Here is a 17,251-nt window from a genome sequence, read left to right as displayed (position 1 = left end):
GGGCAGGGAATGTGTCCACTAACTCTCCCATGTGCTTAGCACAGTAGTCTGCACATAGTAAGTGCTCAATAAATACAACTGATCGATTGATTGATTGATTGATTGATTACTGTATCAGCCACCTTGCTGGCCTCCTGTCTCTCCTCACTCCAGTCCATTCTTCACTCTGCTGCCCAAATCATTTTCCTACAAAATCATTCAGGCCATGTTTTTCCACTCCTCAAGACCTTCCAGGGGCATAAACCTCCATGTCGAACAGAAACTCCTTTCCATCTGCTTTAGAGCACCCACTCACTGCTCTCGAACTACAACGCAGCTTGCACACTTCACTCCTCTAACGTCAACCTACTCGCTGTACCTCGATCTTATTTATCTCACCACTGACCTCTTGCCCTCATCCTGCCTCTGGCCTGCAATGCCCTCCATCTTCATAACTGACAGAAAATCACTCTCCTCACCTTCAAAGAGTTATTGAAGGCACCTTCTCCAAGAGGCCTTCCCTCTTCTCTTCTCCCACTCTTCCCTCTTCTCCCACAGCCTTCTGTGCCACCCTTGCACTTGGATGTGTACCCATTATTCATCCATCCTTCAGCCCCACAGCACATATGTACATTGCCATAATTTATTCATTTATATGGTCTGTCTCTCCCTTTACCCTGTAAGCTCATTGTGGGCTGAGAATGTGTCCACTAAGTAGTAATAATAATAATAATAATGGCATTTATTAAGCACTTACTATGTGCAAAGCACTGTTCTAACCACTGGGGATGTTACAAGGTGATCAGGTTGTCCCACGGGGGGCTCACAGTCTTAATCCCCATTTTACAGATGAGGTAAGAGAAGCTAAGTGACTTGCCCAAAGTCACACAGCTAATTGGCGGAGCCGGGATTTGAACCCATGACCTCTGACTCCAAAGCCCAGGCTCTTTCCACTGAGACACGCTGCTATTGTACTCTCCCAAGTGCTTAGTACTGTGCTCTGCACACAGTAAATTCAATTAGTATGATTGATTGATGGATTCATTGATTGAATCTATAAGGGGGCCCCAGACTGAGCCCCCTTTTTCCTCTCCTCTTCCCCTCCCCACAGCACCTGTATATATGTTTGTTCAGATTTATTACTCTATTTATTTTACTTGTACATATTTACTATTCTATTTATTTTGTTAATGATGTGCTTCCAGCTTTACTTCTATTTATTCTGATGACTTGACACCTATTCACATGTTTTGTTTTGTTGTCTGTCTCCTCCTTCTAGACTGTGAGCCCGTTGTTGGATAGGAACTGTCTCTATATGTTGCCAACTTGTGCTTCTCATCACTTAGTACTCTGCACACAGTAAGTGCTCAATAAATACAATTGAATGAATGAATGAATGAATAATTTATGTATTTATATTAATATACCTCTCCTCCTTTAGACTGTAAGTTCATTGTAGTTCATTCAGTGGAAAGAGTACGGGCTTGGGAGTCTGAGGTCATGGGTTTGAATCCCGGGTCTGCCACTTGTCTGCTGTGTGACTTTGGGCAAGTCACTTAACTTCTCTGTGCCTCAGTGACCTCATCTGGAAAATGGGGATTAAGACCGTGAGCCCCACGTGGGACAACCTAATCACCTTGTATCCCCCCCAGTGCTTAGAACAGTGCTTTGCACATAGTAAGCGCTTAACAAATACCATCCTCATCATCACTGTAGGTAGAGAATTTGTCTACCAACTCTGTTACGTTGTACTCTCCCAACTGCTTAGAACAGTGCCCTACAAAGAGTAAATGCTCAGTGACTACCATTGATTAATAAGTAAATAATACTACAACCATCATCATCATCATCATCAATCGTATTTATTGAGCGCTTACTGTGTGCAGAGCGCTGTGCTAAGCGCTTGGGAAGTACAAGTTGGCAACATATAGAGACAGTTCCTACCCAACAGTGGGCTCACAGTCTAACCACCAACAGGATCCACACTACTTGAGAGAATCAACTTCTGACAGAGGTAGAATAGGCAAATTAGTAAGCTAGACACTTTGGAAATATGAATTCAATTCAGGTCAGTAAGAGACCATGCCTGCAGTGAAACAGTATTTGAATATATGGTAGAGACCCAGAAGAATGAAGGAATGTGCCCCTCTAAATGCCAAACTTAACTCTCAGGGAGTCCATTAACCATTAGTTGGAATAGAGCCCCTTCTATCTTAGAAATGCCAGAGACTAATGAGACCAGTCCATTTGCCCAGCTGTGCCTCTCCCTTTCCCTGGGGCAACAGCCTGTTTTGAGTAACAAGAGAAAAGGGAATCTCTGTAAACTACTAAAGTTGTCTGCTTTGTTGCTTGGCCAGGTGGCAGGTTATTTAAATACAGTGCATAATAATTAGAAGCAGACCCATTCAAGTAAAAGGCCTAGAGACGTAGGGTCAATTCCACTACTACTAACAATTTTTTTTCAATGCTAAACTTCACTTGGAATGGACAGTGAGACCTCTTTTATTTTTTGGCCTTTCTCTTTTTCTTCAGTTCACAGCATTTTCAGAAGGAGCTTTTCACTGGAATTTTATCTCTGGGCATAACCCACTCTTTATTTATGTTAGGTGGAAGTATTTAAGTGATCTCGCTTTTTGAAAACAAAGAATGGTTTGTGTCACTTTTGCAAGGACACTTTCACCTTGAGATGAAGCAGATTTGAAGTAACTATGCACTTTATTGTATTTTTGCTCCCAACTAGCAGCTGTTATCATAATGTTTACTGTGATTAGAAATTCTGATAAGCAAACAGCAATCTTTTGTTACTTTTATACTACTGAAATTGCATCAAGAGAATGTCTTGTGTTTATCCGTTATTGTAAGATTGAGGTTTTTGAAATCAGAAATATTAGTTTTGAATATAAAATATTGCTGTGAAGAACCTCTCACAGTATAAAATATTAAATCCTGCTGAGATAAGAAAAATGCTTCTCTGTTCATCACAAAACCTTTATCTCTGTATATGACAGTGTGCAATACATATTTAATCTGCATCTAGAAGAAACTTTGAAATATCTCATTGTAGTTAAAGCTGTTTTCTTCTACTATACTTCCTGAGTATTGATATATGCGTTGTTACCTGAACTGATGTCTTCAACATAATTCATCATCTGTCTATCATCTTAGAAGAATTGCTGTCAGTTTCCTTGAATTAGAAAACAAATGGAAATTGTTTCCTTAAGTTCATGCAACTATAATTAGGTACTAACTTCTTTTGCTTTACACTCAGAAATAAGAAAATATTTGTCTCACTGCACTTGGGATTAGAAGCATTTTATGTCATAGAACAAAGTATAGAAATCTATAAACATTTCACACTACATTTCTAAACTTCTGGCTATATATAGTTTAAAACTATGTGAAAAGGAAACATTTTTAGGAAAAAGATGGAGGAAAATTTTTAAATACTTGAAAATATTTTTCTAAACTTGATGCTCATTCAAAATTGATATTTTTACTAACATTAATAGACAAAGCACTGCAGTAAATGCACCATCTGTGGCCTACAAGGAACTCACCATCTAAGAAGTGAAGGGCAGATAAATAAAACAATGACTGATTCAAGCAATATGCAAGCGAGTGACAATTCAACCATCAGTAATAACTGTGGCATTTGTTACACTCTTACTATGGGCCAGGCACTGTACTAAGAACTAGGATGGTTACAAGCATGGCTCAGTGAAAGAGCACAGGCTTTGGAGTCAGAGGTCATGGGTTCGAATCCCAGCTCTGCCAATTGTCAGCTGTGTGACTTTGGGCAAGTCATTTAACTTCTCTGTGCCTCAGTTCCCACATCTGTAAAATGGGGATTAAGACTGTGAGCCCCCCGTGGGACAACCTGATCTCCTTGTAACCTCCCTAGCACTTAGAACAGTGCTTTGTACATAGTTAGTGCTTAATAAATGTCATCATTATTATTATTATTATTACAAGCAAATCAAGTTGGACAAAGTCCCTGACTCAAATGGGACTCAAAAGCTTAATCCCCATTTTACAACTGAGATGGCTGAGGCACAGAGAAGTTAAATGACTTGCCCAAGGTCAAACAAGAGACAAGTGGCGGAGTCAGGATTAGAACCCAGGTCCTTCTGACTTCCAGGCTCATGCACTATCAAAAGACCATGCTGCTTCTCAGTACCAATAATACCGATTTTACTGTCTGTAAAATGTGAACATTAAATACTACAAGATGGGGCAGTCTTCTTTCCAGGCTAGCATTCTTCCATGAAAAACTATCCCAACTTGTGTTACTTTCCCACCATGCAAATAGAAGGGGACAGATTTCTGTTCATCTTCTGCTTCAAAGGGAATTGGGTTTTCTTCCCACGATGTAACTTAATTAATTATATGTATTGAGTGCTTACCGTGTGCAGAGCACAGTACTAAGTGTTAAGTTAGGAGGCAGGAAGCAGTCCAGCCAAGGAGACCAATAGCACAAAAGCTCTGGGCCACCTAGATCACAACTTCTATCCTCCCTAAAATATCCTCACTCAGTTGGAAGGCAGACTTCCTCTTCCCGTGAGAGTCGCAGACTGTAAATATGACTGGCATTTTCCTGGACTCTAGGCTAAAGGAGTTTTGCTATATATAGTTTTTCAGATGTGGTATAAACTTTCTAGATGTTCACATATAGCTGTCCAATTTTTGCCCAAGACTGAAAATAAAATTTACCTATGAGTGCTAATGTGATTGAAAAGGCCAATATAAGGCCCCTAATCTTGGCTTTGTTGTGGCACTTGTTTAGTGCTTACTATGTGCCAGGCACTGTTCGAAGCACTAGGGTAGGTACAAGTTAATCAGGTTGGACACAGTCGCTGACCCACATGGGGCTCAAACTCAACGCCAGTTTACAAATGAGGTAACTGAGGCCCAGAGAAGTGAAGTGACTTGCCCAACAACACATGGCAGACATGTGGAGGAGCTGAAATTAGATCCCAGGTCCTTCTGATTTCCAGGCCCATGATCTATCCACTAAGCCACAAAGTTGGACATTTTTGTGTTGTCATGCATAATGTTTACAGTGCCTATTGCTACTTTTTTCTTTCACCTCATTATCTCTCTCTTATTCCTTTAGATTTTACTCCCGATAGCAGAATGACATGTTGATCTATCTTCAGCAATTGACTCCCAGTTTTCATCTGTTTTAAATATTTAACATTCATTGAAAATACAACATTCTATATGTACTCATTCATTCATTCAACTGCATCTATTGAGCACTTACTGTGTGCACAGCAGCGAACTAAGTGCTTGAGAGAGTACAGTACAACAATTAACAGATACATTCCCTGCCCACAACGAGCTTACAGTCTGGGAGGGAAAGACAGACATTAATATAAATAAATCAATTACTGATATGTACAAAAGTGCTGTGGGACTGGGAGGGGAGAAGAACAAAGGGAGCAAGGTTCAGGGCAACCCAGAAGGGAGTGGAGAAAAGGAAAGGGGGGCTTAGGGAAGGCCTTTTGGAAGAGATGTGCCTTTGATAAGGCTTTGAAGTTGGGGAGAGTAATTGTCTGTTGGATTTGAGGAAGGAGGGAGTTCCAGGCTAAAGACAAAAGTGAGCAGGGATCAGTGATGGTGAAATAAAGGAGATTGAGGCACAGTGATAAGGTTAGCATTAAAGTAGCAAAGTGTATGGGCTGCGTTGTAGGAGGAAAGTAGTGCGATGAGGCAGAAGCTGGTAAGGTGATTGAGTGGTTTAAAACCAATGGTGGGGAGTTTTTGTTTGATGTGGAGGTGAATGGGCAACCACTGGAGCTTTTTGAGAAGGGGGGAACCATGTCCTGAATGTTTCTGTAGAAAAATGATCCAGGCAGCAGAATGAATTATAGACTGGAGTGAGAAGAGACAGGAGGCTGGGAGGTTGGCCAGGAGGCTGATACAGTAATCCAGGTGGGATACGATGAGTGATTACATTAATGTGGTAGCATTTTGGATAGAGAGGAAAGGGCAGATTTTAGTGATGTTGTGAAAGTGGGACAGACAGGATTCAGTGATGGATTGAATATATGGGTGGAATGAGAGAGAGGAGTCAAGGATAACACCAAGGTATCTGAACAAAGGAGTCCATCTGTATCAGGGTAGTACTAAAGCAAAATTAATTTTGAGAGAAGTTCAATGTTCTGAAGTTTGAATTGGTTTGTAAAAATGTGCAAAAGGAACAAGGTATCCATTTGAAGGTGATGCCCTGACAGAAGATTCTGTAGAAATAGTAACAAAATTAAATCCAATTTGCATTTGATCAATCTGAATCGACCAGAGTTGATCATCTTTGTAGTATAAGTAGTGGAGGACCTCAACGAACCTCAGTGTCTATGAGGGGACAACCTAAAGGCAGTCTTTATAAAAAGTCCACAATATACATTTCTTAATGACTTCAACTACCCATGGTTGAGTGGATTGGATTTTTATACTTTTTGGCAATATTCAGTCTTGTTGGACCGAAAGCAGTCAAATGAACAAGTGCCAAGTAGACTGGCACAAAAATGGCATCCTGAATGTTCTGCTAAATTGGCCCGGGATCTGCCTGATTTAACAGCTGAGATCTCTGGGATTGATATCAGATCCACATTCTCCTTAGATTGCTCCACTTTATCATAAATTCCCTGAGGGCCAAAGACACTTTATTTATTTCTATTGTACCAAGCTAACAACCAAGGATTTTAGGGTGTGTGAGCAATGAAGTAAATCAGATGGGTTTTCATGAAATCAAAAGAGACTTTTAGCGTGGGATTTGAGGCTCAAATGTCTAAAGTTCAGTGTAACTTGCTGACATGCAGGTAAACTCATTGCTAGCTATAGGAAAATATGAGTAAAGTTCAAGTATCCCACAGTGTTCATCTTGCCCCAGGGGGATTGAGCCATCCAGTGTTAATCTGGCAGCTAATGTTAAGTGCAATACAGTCAGATTTTTGCTGTGTACTATCTTCTGTTATACTTTCTCAAGCATTTGCTATAGTACTTCACACTCCATAGAGGATCAGTAAATAGAATTGATTGATGATTGAGGCAAGAATGGAATTTCCTATAGGAAAATTCCTTCAAAAAACATATCTGTCCAATGAAAATTATGGCTAACAAAAAAGATTGCAAAACTGATTCCTATTGCCGGTTACTTCCAAAAGAGTTTGATATATGGACTCTCCATAGCAGAGTGTAGCTATTACATTGTTAAGTAATAAAATTGCTTAACTCTAAAGTACTGTTTGAATTAATGAATTTACCTAGCCATCCACATAATGTTTGAAATCTTTCATACTACCATAATAAATTCCAAACAATGATTATTTTCCACACAAAAAAATAAGTTTAGGTCATTTTAATAGTTTTTTTTTTTCTGAAAGAATGTGTATTGAGAGATTGTTCAAGATTTCACAAGCTCTCAAAACACTGCCTTAAGCAAAAGAAGTAATACAGTTTTGGTGGGTTTTATGATTCTTTTTTTTTACTCTCCATCTTTGCTATATCGCTCTGAATTTTTTTAAAAGAAAAAATGCTTTTTCAGCCATTGAATTTAGTTTCTATGGTAACACAAACTAATTTCCAAGTTTCTGAATGAGTTATGATCATGCGGAAAGCAAAAGAGGGCTCACGGGCCTTGCAAAATTTATAAAATCTTGAACAAATATGACTGCCATCTTCTGGCATTTGTCTTGAATAACAGATAATTGCATCATAATTAATTCCATCCTAAATATTACCAACTCCATACCCTACCACCACATTAGTGACAATCAATACCACAGAGCAATGCATTACACTGTCTTGGAAGGTTAAAGTAAAATCTATTATTAGGTTCCAAATGATTCTGGACATTGAAACCCAGAAAAGATGGTCAAACATTGAAGATTATGACCTTCACAAACTTGGAGGCAAGTCTTCAAACACCGGGAACAGTTGAATTCCCTTTAGTTTATTTGGAGACTTCTGTTGAATCACATTTGATTCAAAATACTTTCCTTGTAGACTATAGGTCATATTCAGTTTTTAAAGAAGAGAAGCTTTTACTCTGCTTGCTGCCACTGTTTCCCTACCCTAAGAAAGAGAATGATGGAAGAGAGCATATGGGATACTGCAAATTCCTCCCACACATTCCATCTGACAGAAGTGAGTTATGATGTCTTACCGAGTAAGAGTGTTACTGTAAAAACTGTCCAAATAATTTATGATATAGATTCACAAAACCATCCTGGGGAGATGACTCAGAGTCAGCAGTGAATATCCAGAAGCCTGGATTTTCTCCAAAATTGCTTCTTTAATAGGCAAAGCTATTGAGTGGTGGACTTAATGGCAATGTGAATAATTTAATAGTTAGACAATACCCCGGCTGGGAACGAAATCTGATTAAAATATATGCATGGTTGATAAACCCATTTAAATTAAATGCTGAATATTGGTGGAGACAAATAGCATACCCCAAATGTTAAGGCAGCAGCCAAATCACAGAATATAGAGGAAAAAGGGATAACCTAATTAGAATTTGGATGCATTTCAACCCATTTTAGCTTTACTTGAGGATGACGGAGAACTGAACTCCGAATTTTATAAAGCGTATTAAGCTTACACTCGATGAACTGGAGAAACTATTTTTTCTTCAGAATTTATCATTCTAGTGTAGCTAAGAAGCCAGCATTTAGAAAAAAAGAAAAGATTCCAATATTGCTAGAGCTGTATCCCTCTGAAGTACTATAGACCTACATACTAAAGAAAGTAGGTACAGTGCCTGCCAACCTCAGGACTGGAAACTAAAAGGAGGAGCCAGAAATCTGAGACAATCTGGAAGACTCCCACGACGATGGTAATGGATGTATAAGCCACATCTGTTGGTTCTAACAAAGCAACTATCTTGACCCCATCTTGCAGGCAAACCACTGCTTTCCCCATTTCAATATCATGCTCCTGCTATTTTTTCCCCCATATGTGACTCTGGTCAGAAGAACCAAAGTATATCCATGAGTCTGCTTTTATGCTTAGCCTATCTTTTGGAAAATTGCCACTGTCCTTTTTCTTTGCCTGTGGAGCAATACTACATTTTTGCTTCAATTGAAGCACCCCATTTCTGATTGCTTCCAGCCAGTGCAATCTGCCAGTTGCTGACATTTCCTGGCTTTAGATGGTGATGTTTCATTTCTTTGAATTGTGTTTCAATGTGCCCTTGGAGGATTTCTGGCCTTGAGGTACACATATGAGTCAAAATGCTCTTACTCCTATCCGTCCCTTGGCAAGGCAGAGCCCCTTTCTCTCTTGAAATTTATCTCAATAAATTAGCTAGTTATTCCAGCCAGCCAGTATGGAGGTCAATCTTACAGGTAGGTAAGGAGATAGTTCTCAGAGCAGAATTCTGTCTGTTTATTTGATTCATTTTCTTCAGAGTTCAATGTGCTAAGCAGATCATTTTAGAATGTTTAATTCTCTGTGGGACAATAGAACAAGAAAAAAATGGGGACTGTATCTGTTTACTATTATATTGTACTCTCCCAAGCACTTAGTACAATGCTCTGCACATAGCACTCAATAAATACAATTGAATGAGACAAAGCAATGGAAGAGGAGTAAAACTGGCAATAATTTCAACTTCACCATGCTAAATGGGAACAGGTAAGTCATCAGGTGAAGCGTAAGAGTAAAAAGTCCTGATCCTTTCGATCTCATTGGGTCACTAACACTGCATGTGAAATGATGATCACAGCCATTACTTATCACTTATTACTTATGTCTATACATAGCAGCTATTTGAGTTTAAAACAATGCTGCAACCAGAAAAGCTGTGGGATGTCACTGATCTTAAACCCTAGTCTTAAAGGGTTTACAATCTAAGGAGAAAACAGTAGCTATCAATCAATGACTCATGGTTGGGGAGACAAAGGATTGTTAGTGTTGGTAAGCAAAAAGATGAATCAATAAGTGCTCAGATGGCAACTGCAAAGGCATGATCCAGAAAGTGAGAGGGGACTTGTTGTTCATGAAAATAAGACAAGTTGATGTTTTAGAGATAGGCATTAAGTCATTCAACTCTCACTAGCATCTAAGAAAACTTGGGATACCAAAGGCAGTCTGAAAAAGCGAGAGACACCCTGTAAAGGGGCAAATTCATCGACCCAGTAGCAAACAATCTGCACATGCACCAAAAGCAGAATAACAAGGTCTTTTCAGAAACAAGGATCTTTTCAAATGCAGAAATCTGTTCAAAAACAACCCCTTGCTGAGATAGAATTTCTCTATCAGTAGCATCTTCTCTGAAACCATGAACTCTGAGCAGTGAATAGCTTGAAAGTCCACTCTTTAGTCTGCAATTCTTGCTGTACTGGTTGCTGCCCTTGCCTTTTTATGTTGTTGGGTTTTTTTTTCTGTATTTAACACCTCAGTCATTCCTATGTATCCTTATGTACCCCTCTATATTATACTCTTCCAAGCACTTAGTACAGTGCTCTACACAGAGTAACTGCTCAATAAATACAATTGATTGATTACTTTCAAACATGCTCATGTCTCCCTTATCCTAAAAAAAAACCATCCCTTGATCTCAAGGCTCCCTCAGCTTGCCAACCCATCTCTCTTCTACCATTCCTCTCCAAACTCCTTGAAAGAGTTGTCTACACCCACTGTCTCACGTTCCTCTCCTCTAATTCTCTCCCTGACTTCTCTAATCTAGTTTTTATCCCCTTCATTCATTTATTAATTCAATTGTGCACTGTACTAAGTGCATGGAAGAGTACAATGCAACACTCCACAGAAACCACCCTCTCAAAGGTCACAAATGGTCTCCTTCTTGTCAAATCCAAGGGCTTCTTCTCCATCTTAGTCCTCCTCAACCTCAGCTTTCCTTGACCACTCCTACTCCTGAAAACATTATCCAACCTCGGCTTCACTGACACTGTCCTCTCCTGATCCTCCTCCTCTCCGGCTGCTCATTCTCAGACCCTTTTGTGAGCTCCTCCTCTGCCTCCCACCAAGTAACTGTTGGAGCCCCTCAAGATTCAGTTCTGGGTCCTATTCTGTTCTCCATCTACACCTACTTTCTTGGAGAATGCATTTCCTCCTATGGCTTCAACTACAACCTCTATGAGGATGATTCCCAAATCTAAATCTCCAGACCTGATCTCCCTCCCTGTCTGCAGGCTTGCATTTCCCCTTACCTTTAAGACACCTCTTCTTGAACATCCCACCAATGACTCAAACTTAACGTGTCCAAAACAGAATTCCTTATATTTCCACCCCAACCCTGTTCTCACCCTGATTTTCTCAGCAATAGAGACATCACCGCCAGCCTTCCTGTCTCACAAGCCCATAACCTTGGTGTTATCCTTGACTCATATTTCTCATTCAATTCACATATTCAATCTATCACTAAATCCTTCCAGTTCTATCTTCACAACATTGCTAAAATCTGTCCTTTCCTCTCCAGCCAGACTGTTACCATGTTAGTCCAAGCATTTATCCTAGCCCATCTTGATTACTGTATCAGCCTCCTTGCTGACCTCCCGGTCTCCTGTGTCTCCCCACTCCAGTCCATATTTCACTCTACTGCCTGGATCATTGTTCTACAAAAATGTTCAGCCCGTGTTTTCCCACTCCTCAAGAATCTCCAGGGGTTTCTCTTTCACCTCCACATCAAACAGAAACTTGTTTTAAAAAGCACTCAGTCAGTTCACCTCTTCCTACCTTACTTCCCTGATTTCTTATTATAACTCAGCCCGCACAGTTCGATCCTCTAATGCCAGTCTACTCACTGTACCTTGATTTTATCTATCTCACCCCTGACCTCTTGCCCAAATCCTCCCACTGGACTGGAACGCACTCTGTCTTCATATCAAAAATTACTCTCCCCACCTTCACAGTCTCGTTGAAGGCACATCTCCTCCATCAGGCCTTCCCTAAGCCCTCATTTCTTATTCTCCCACTCCCTTCTGTGTTATCCTGATTTGCTCCTTTAATTCATCCTTTCCCTCAGCCCCAAAATGCTTAAGTACATATACATAATTTGTTTATTTATATTAATGTCTGTCTCCTCCTTTAGACTGTAAGCTTGTTGTGGGCAGGGAAGCCTACCTACTCTGTTATACTGTACATATTGCACAGCACTCTACACACAGAAAGTGCTCAATAAATGTGATTGATTGACTGATTGATTAATATCCTTTAAAAACCAACCTCCATTCCTTACTTTTAGATTGTGAGCCTCTTGGAAGTCAGGGTTTCTGACTAATCTCCTCCTGTATTTTTTCCCAACCCTTAGCATAAGGTTTTGCATATAATAATAATTCAATGAATATGTATTTTTTAAATTAAACAGCAGGCATGAACATTATATTATTTAGGAAATATTCTCTCCTTTAAACATTATCCTAGGTTGACATTTCAGAAAAGGGCCTGTATCTGTAGAATTAAGTGTTGGATAAAGGTACGAATGAAAACTAATGTAAAGTTAAAATTGTCTGAATAACGTTATAGCCTGAAGTAATCATAAATTAATGTGAGTAAAAACATATTCACCTTTTGGATCATCAAGCATGCAAAGACACATTAACTATCCATGTCAGTCCTTTTTTTTATTAGAAAGTAACCGGAAAGTATGTGGACATTTTCTTGAGATCTTATATTTATCTATGATGGGTAATTATATTCTCTAGTGAGTACTTCATTTTCTTTCATTGTTAAAGATGACATTATTGAGGATGAATTATATCACATGTGTTAGTGTGTCAAAGTAAATTAATATGAGACTGATTCACTACACTCTTGGCACACACAAAGACTGTCCCTTGCTGCCCTGATGTGGTTTCTGTTCATGGAACCTGAAGGTTTTGGGTTTTTCTTTGTTTTTTGGGCTTTTTTCTGCTTATTCCTTAGCCTTATAGTTCTTTCATTGCTTCTTTTCCTAAAGAGCAACTCCTTTAGCTATTGCAGCTTACCCAACTAGTCCATTTCCTTCAGTTATGACCCAGTTTTCAGTTGTTCTTTCTTAATACTAATATTAATGAAAGTTTAAATCAGGCATAAATCAATTAGCAGAGAACTGTACAGGACAATGTAGGAAATTACAACAAGAGATGCTCCCTTGTAAGGGTATTCTGGAAGAGATTTTATCAATTGTCCCTTAATTATTACAAAAAATCCCTATAAAGACAAACACATTCAGAAGTGGAAGGGTTAAAGGATTTGACAACAGCTCCGAGGAAAGAATTCTGTGTCAGTCTTTTGAAGAGATGTACATTCTTTAAATTTGTGATGCATTAATAATAATAATAGTGAATAGTGATGGCATTTGTTAAGCGCTTACTATGTGCAAAGCACTGTTCTAAGTGCTGGGGGTGATACAAGGTGATCAGGTTGTCCCACATGGGGCTCACAGTCTTAATTCCCATTTTACAGATGAGGTAACTGAGGCACAGAGAAGTTAAGTGACTTGCCCAAAGTCACACAGCTGACAAGTGGCGGAGCTGGGATTAGAACCCATGACCTCTGACTCCCAAGCCCAGGCTCTTTCCACTGAGCCATGCCTGCTGTGTGACCTTGGGCAACTCACTTAACTTCTCTGGGCCTCAGTTTCCTCATCGGTAAAATGGAGATTTAACATCTGTTCTTCCTCCTACTTAGACTGTGAGCCCTATGTGGACTGGGACTATGTCTGGCCTGATTAACCTTTCTCTACCTCAGCATTTAGAACTATGCTTGACAAATATAATGATCATCATCGTCATCATCATCATCAAAATCATTATCATTTGATCAGGGATGAGGTCATCTTCTATTGCATTCTAAGTGCTTAGTACAGGACTTTAGCCACAGTAGGTGGTTGATAAATACTATTGAAGTGCTTAGTACAGTGCTCTGCACACAGTAAGCACTCAATAAATATGATTGAATGAATGAATGACAAGTTATGGAATTTTTCCTTCCAAAGATATGTCTAATTTGAAGCCCTACAGCTCATATTGTTTTTTTTTACTCACAAATGATGCAAAAAAGAGCAATATATACATTTCTTGTCCTCACCCTAGGGCTTTTTTTTTTTCCTTCCCATTATTTTTAGAGCTGGATCTGTGATCTTCTGGGCCATCATCACAATCTAAGCTTATCTGACTCTATTTGGAAGGAAATAGGTTTCTTTTGAAAGATGGGAGTGGGCTGTTTGTCAGGATTTCTAAAATGCCTAGCACTTACTTGATGTAAAATAGCATGCAATTAAATGGGAAATGACAAGCTGTTTGATGATTCCAGTAGGTGTGCTTGAAAACTTTCCCTTCTGCTCATCAATTCACCAAAACCTTTGAATCAGTTTAATGAACCTAACGAGGTGTTTTAAAACTAATTAATTTTAATACATATGTATAAACCATATCTCATAATGCATGCCATTCCACTTAACTCTAATTCTCTCTGGATATGTGTTCATTCTTTTAAAAGCAAATTGATCCATTAAACCTAAAATTCAACTACAAATGGCAATATCTTCAATGCTCTCCTGCAGGGGTGCCTATGATTAACATCAATCTGTGACCACCACCCCCTGACCCAAGAGATGAAGAGCAACAGAATGAAGAATGAAGTATGGGAGGATGTATACTCGACAAATTAATTCCCTATATGTCACTGAGACACTGTGATGCAATATACACTGTACATTTGGTAAACCAATCTCCCCAGATAATTTGAGAACACATCACTTCCTTCCCATAACCTTTCAATGGCTGGCCCTTTCTTGTCCCCTAAAATGAAAACAAGGAATCATTGATTTCAAGACTCTCCAATGGTTGTGAGTGATTGGGTGCATTTCACAGTAAAGCGGTAGTTTGGGATTTATAGCGCTTAGTACAGTGCTCTGCATGCGGTAAGCGCTCAATAAATACGATTGAATGAATGAATGAATTTTTATCCATGGATGTGAATGTCAAACTGAGAATATCTTGCATATGACTTCTGAAAATATAGTAGTGTAACTAATAACAGTAGTACTTGTTCAGAGCTCGCTTTGTGCCAAGCACTATACCAAGTGCTGTGGTAGATGTAGCAGTGTGAGGGAAATTGAGTGGGCTAGTGAAAGAGAATGGGCCTGAGAGAGAGGACCTGAGTTCTAATCCCAGTTTTGCCACATATGTGCTAGGTGACCACTTCTGTGCCTCACTTCATCTGCAAAATCTGCTCACTCACTGCCTCCGCCTCTGTGGACCACCCCCTTCTCCTGGAAATGTTATCCAACCTTGGCTTCACTGACTCTGTCCCCTCCTGGTTCTCTTATCTCTCTGGCCATTCATTCACAATCTCCTTTGTGGGCTCCTCCTCTGTAGGGACTGTCTCTATATGTTGCCAACTTGTACTTCCCAAGTGCTTAGTACAGTGCTCTGCACACAGTAAGTGCTCAATAAATACGATTGATTGATTGATTGATTGTCTGGTTCTTATCTGTCTGCTCTATTCAACCATTACAGACAATCTCTTACTCTTTTACACCGCCAAAAATAAACCTCATAACTATATCTTTCTAGCAACTACCATTACCCACTACTGATAACTTTTTCCCTACCTGGAATGTTGTCTCTGTCAGTACCCCAAACTATGTCCTTCCCAACTTCAAACCCTATTTAAATGTTGCCTCCTGGAAGAAGTATTTCCTGAGTAATCATTTATCTTCCTGGTCATTTGATCAATAAATCAATCAATTATATTTATTGAGAACTTACTGTGTGCAGAGTACTGTATTAAGAACTTGGGAGGGTACAATATAACAATAAAACAGAGTTGGTAGATATACTCCCTGACCATGCCCTTGCTTAGCACTGACGTATCAATCAATCAATCAATGGTATTTATTGAGTACTTATTGTGTGCTGCAAGTACTGTGTCTCGGTTTATTTTATTTGTTTATTATTGTTTAAAATTTGTATCAGTTCTCTCACTCTGTTGCCTACACCATATTTGACAATTATATCCCCCATTATGACCACTTATATCCCTCATTAGATCACATCTTTGATGTATTTTGTATGTTCCCCATACAAAAAATAGTCTAATCCAAAAAGAAGTGGTGTGACTTAGTGGATAGAGCAAGGGCCTGGGAATCAGAAGACCTGGGTTCATATCCCAGCTTTGCCACTTGTCTGCTATAAAGCAATGCGTAAGCCACTTTACTTCTCTGGGTCCCAATAACCTCTTCTGTAAAATGGGGATTAAGATGTGAGCCCTATGTGGGAGAGGGAATGTGTTCATCCTGACTAACGTGCCGTGCCTGGCACATAATAAAAGCTTAACAAATGCCATAAAAAATGTTTGTCTCGATTAGACCAGAAAGAAAGGGGATTGCAGAATTAAAGGCTAAAGCAAATGTGCTGACCCTGATTCCACAGAGAATTTTGGGTATCTAGTGTGAGTATTTTTATTTTGCTCACATATTTTCTCTTGTTTGCTTGCATGCCTACCAGTGGATATAGAGTAAAAATTTCCACATCCAATATACAAAAGTGAAGGAAGGCAATGGCATTGTAGGTTTAGATTCTTTCACCTCTAAAACTATATTGAATATCTAAATGCTCCCAGCACATTGTATAATGAAACAGGGTGAACATCTTGTCTTTGAGAGTTCAGGTTGGTGATCCATATCTGGCCAGCAGCATTTCATTTGAAAAAGATTTCACAGCAGTATTCCCAGCTCAACAAGATTTTCCCTTACGTACACTTGACTTACTCAAATCAAAATGGCTACTTCACATGTCTTCCTCTTAGTGAAACCCTAAGTTCAAAAAATAAGAATGGTTCTGCAATTCCATCCAGTGGAATAAAATGCATGAGGTTCCTGTTGTGATATTGGCTGAGACACAGTTCCCATTAAAGAAGTGAATTTATAGAAGTGAATAAGATGGACGGAGACCAGAAGCTTTAAGCAATAAATGACTTCATTGGACCCTTTTATTGTGCAGTAGTCAGTTGGTGAGAGCCTCACGGAAGTAAATCTGAACTGAAGTAGAGCTTCAGGAATCGTTAAAGCAACCATAAACTCAATTGTTGCTAACTTACTTTTGAAATCTACTAGAAGTTCAGTTCAGTTCAAATGTACCCAAGGACTTGGACTTTATTGGCCACTCAAGTGGTAGATAGTGTTCTTTTGCCCTAATTCTGAATTTGGAGATTTGGAAAGAAGGTTTAACAATTTCAGAATATTGTTAGTAAGTCAGGAAACCTACCACATTGATTAAATGTTGATTAATCACTATGGAGGAAAAGCTGCCTGTTTTTG

This window comes from Tachyglossus aculeatus, chromosome 2 (genome assembly GCF_015852505.1).
Source record: "Tachyglossus aculeatus isolate mTacAcu1 chromosome 2, mTacAcu1.pri, whole genome shotgun sequence".
NCBI lineage: Eukaryota > Metazoa > Chordata > Mammalia > Monotremata > Tachyglossidae > Tachyglossus > Tachyglossus aculeatus.
This window is presented reverse-complemented; position numbering follows the sequence as displayed.